The 3,844-nt window shown below is 44.5% G+C and overlaps 1 pseudogene; it reads right to left on the bottom strand.

The window, feature by feature from the left end:
- Positions 1 to 397: 397 nt before the first annotated feature.
- On the bottom strand, positions 398 to 2,145 carry LOC116045391 (annotated as a pseudogene).
- Between the last annotated feature and the right edge of the window lie 1,699 nt (positions 2,146 to 3,844).

The following is a 3,844-nucleotide window of genomic DNA, read 5'->3' as shown; positions in this document are numbered from 1 at the left end:
ATATTGACTCTTTACTACATTTCAGCATTTATATAGATTGTCTATTTATTTATATTGTGTTATCACCATATCATTTTCGCATATCCATCGACTTACTTATACTTCACTTTGCACTGGTTTTGTAATGCCTACTTAACCTGTATTTTATGTAGCCTATTGTGTTCTGTATTTTTATAATGTACTGAATGTAAAACTGTATGTTGTCTTGCACGCTTATGCTTTATTCTTGGCCAGGTCGCTGTTGCAAATGAGAATCTGTTCTCAACGGCCTACCTGGTTAAATAAAGGTTAAATAAAAATAAAAAAAAATGAATTGAAGCAATATTAATGATGTAGGAACAATTAATAATTGTTTACAGAAACATCTTCTGATGCATGACCTTGGACACATCATCAGTGTTGTTTTCAGGAGTCACTGGGTGTTTTGAGTCTTACAACAGACACCCTCGTCCAGGCAACCCGACTGAGGCTGATCAGACCCCGGCCTGTGTCCAAGTGGCATTCTACTGCCCCCACTGCTCTCCCCTCTTTAACTAGAGCCATCTGGATGCTTTTTCTGCTGCCTCCACGTTGTTGCCTATGGCTCTTCTTCGGTTAGCACCTGTTATACCCAGCGTGCCGTAGGCCTTGCTCAGGGAGTGACTGGCAAATCCCCTACTGCCCACCTCTACTGGCATACACCTGGTCCTCCATACATTCCTCCGACAATCCTCCACCAGTTCTTGGTATTTCTCCCTCTTTCTCCCTTGAGTCTCCTCCATCCTCTCATCCCAGGGCATTGTCAGCTCTAACAAGATCAGTTGTTTTGTGGCCTCAGAGACCAAGATGATGTCAGGTCTCAATTTGGACTGGGTGATGTGCGTTGGGATTTTCAGCTGCCTTTCCAGGTCGGCTGTCATCGCCCAGTCTCGGGCCGTAGAGAGCAAACCTACAGAGCAGTTTTTCAATTTTTTCTCTGGCTTTTGTCCTTCTTTGATGAAGTGAATGGCCTTGGCTGTACAGTAGCTTGGGTGTATCGGCTGTCCTTGATCACCTTGCTGATTGCCTCAGCGATGGATTTGAGGACCTGGTCGTGCCTCCATCGATACCGGCCCTCACCCAGCGCCTTGGAGCAGCTGCTCAGGATGTGTTCTAATGTCCCTATTTTGGAACAAAGGGGACATGCAGGTGTTTCTATTTTGCCCCATGTGCACAGGTTAGATGGACTTAGAAGGACACCATAGACCCCCTGAATCAAGAACTTGATCCTCTGGGGGTTCCACTTTCAGATGTCCTTCCAGGTGACACTCCGCTCCATCACCTGCTCCCACTTCATCCAGGCGCCTTGCTGCTGGTTCGCTCTTCCTCGACTGAAGCTCGCTCCTCCTCCTGTACCAGCCTCTGCCTTTCCTTTCCGCTGGCAGAGTCATATCGGGGCGCTGTTAGGCTCCCAAGTCTGGCTCTGCCTTGCGCCACTGTTCCAAGGATGGCTTTGTGCTTCAGCCGCGTCTCTGCTTGCCGGACTGCCCTCCACTTCCTCCTTGTCCTCACAACAATCCCTGCGCCGGACACTTTGGCATCTCTGATCCAGAGTACTGCAGGTGTTCCCGTGCCCATGCAACAATGAACTCCTCCCTTACTGAGTTAAAAGGGAGCCTGAGCTTGTTGGTGTTCTCATATAATATATAATTATTTTTACTATATATAGAAATATAATTTCCATATTTACTTTAAAGGAGCTCCTTAAAACCAGCTATATTATATTTTCACCATGATGTGGCCTTCATCCTTCAAAATGCTATTTGAATTATTTAAAACTTTAATAAATTTGTGGCAATACATATTTCAAATTTGTATTGCATATATTATTATGTTCAGATGCATATGTTTCCCTACCAATGCCCTGAGAGGCAAGTGAGAAATCTTTTTTTTTTCAGGCTAGTTTTTTTCACATCTTCAGAGATGAAAAGAAATTTGCCTGAAAGACTATTTTTCTCACTTGCTTCACAATGCTTGCATATGTTTCCCAAGAGCACCAGTTTAGAGGAAAGGATATGAGGAAAGGAGAAATGACTTAGTGTTGTAAGTACTTGGTACTTACAGTATGGGGTATTTTAGAGGAAAGGAGAAATGCTTTATACTGTTTGTAAGTACTGGATACCACATTTTGTAACACTATAACACTTGAACCAAAAGAGGTAAAAGGTTTATGAGTAAAAAATAAAAATTCTCATTCTGTCAAGTGTTTTCCTCAGCGTAGCCAGGAAATGAACAAAAACAAAAGAGCGGTGAACAGATTGAGCCCATAACTAATGCAAAAACATTTTTTTCTTCTGGTTATTCCTGCCTATTGTTGAGACTCAATGTACTGTTCTAAAGATGGTCAATTTGTGTGGATGGAGGTGGATGGACACACCATCTGCAGCATCCATACGCACAATTATGAACTCTGATGTCAATGTAGAGAAATAGACCAGGGGGTAATCAGAATCAGAATCAGAAAGGGCTTTATTGCCAAGTACGTTGCACATACGAGGAATTTGTCATGGTGTTGTTGGAGCATGTCACACATTCAAATATAAGAAGGATAAAAAGAATATAAACAATATTAGTATAAACATATACACACAGTACGTATTAATAACGATAAAATAAATGTAAATAAATAGTAAAATAAGTTAAACAGTAGTAAAAAGGAACGCTACAGCAGAGTAGGTACAGTGGCATGAGGAGCCAGAGGAGTAGTTTGGAGAGAGTCAGGGTAGTTTCCGGGCCTTGTTTAGAAGGCTAGTGGCGGAGGGGAAAAAACTGTTTATGTGGCGTGAGGTTTTGGTCCTGATGGACCTCATCCTCCTGCCAGAGGGGAGTGGCTCAAAGAGCTTGTGTCGGGGGTGGGAGGGGTCAGCCACAATCTTTCCAGCACGCTTCAGAGTCCTGGTGGCGTATAGGTCCTGGAGCGGCGGCAGATTGCAGCCAATCACCTTCTCAGCTGACAGAATGACACGCTGCAGCCTGCCCTTGTCCTTGGCAGTGGCAGCAGCGTACCAGATGGTGATGGAGGAAGTGAGGATGGACTCAATGATGGCTGTGTAGAAGGGCACCATCATTGTCTTTGGCAGGTTGAATTTCTTCAGCTGCCGCAGGAAGTACATCCTCTGTTGTGCTTGCTTTACGAGGGAGCTGATGTTCAGCTCCCACTTGAGGTCCTGGGAGATGGTAGTTCCCAGGAAGCGGAAAGACTCCACAGTGTCAATTGTGGAGCCACAGAGGGTGATGGGAGCAGGTGGGGCTGGGTTCTTTCTGAAGTCCACAACCATCTCCACTGTCTTTAGAGCGTTGAGCTCTAGCTTGTTTTGGTTGCACCAGGTCACCAGGTGGTCAGCCTCCCACCTGTAGGTGGACTCGTCTCCATCAGAGATGAGTCCGATGAGGGAGGTGTTGTCCGCAAACTTCAGATGAATGTGCACACAACAGTTTGTATGAAAGCTTACATCCTTAGAGCCTAATTTTATGACGAGCAGCATAATGCACTTTATGTTCCAACCAAAAATCTCTCAGTACATGTAGAGGAGAAAACTACCCTGAGAGCTCAACACAAATTAAGAAAACATATACAAATAGACACAACACAAGCAAATGAAGAAAACATCTTCACCAACTTGACTACAACAACACAATAGAAACTGTTTCTAGGGGGCACTAAAAAGTGACGCACATGGCTGGGACATGCTTGTTGTTGCCAAGGGGGTAAGCTTCGCTTCAGAGCTCGAACCTCCTATAGCGCCATTTTGATGCTACAAAGCGATCACCCGACGTTAGCATTCCATTGACTGCCATTCATTTTGGCGCCACTTTGACAGCGAAT

The sequence above is a fragment of the Sander lucioperca genome, chromosome 9, assembly GCF_008315115.2.
Source record: "Sander lucioperca isolate FBNREF2018 chromosome 9, SLUC_FBN_1.2, whole genome shotgun sequence".
Taxonomy (NCBI): Eukaryota; Metazoa; Chordata; class Actinopteri; order Perciformes; family Percidae; genus Sander; species Sander lucioperca.
Note: the sequence above shows the minus strand (reverse complement) of the source record. Positions and strands in the feature narration are given on the sequence as shown.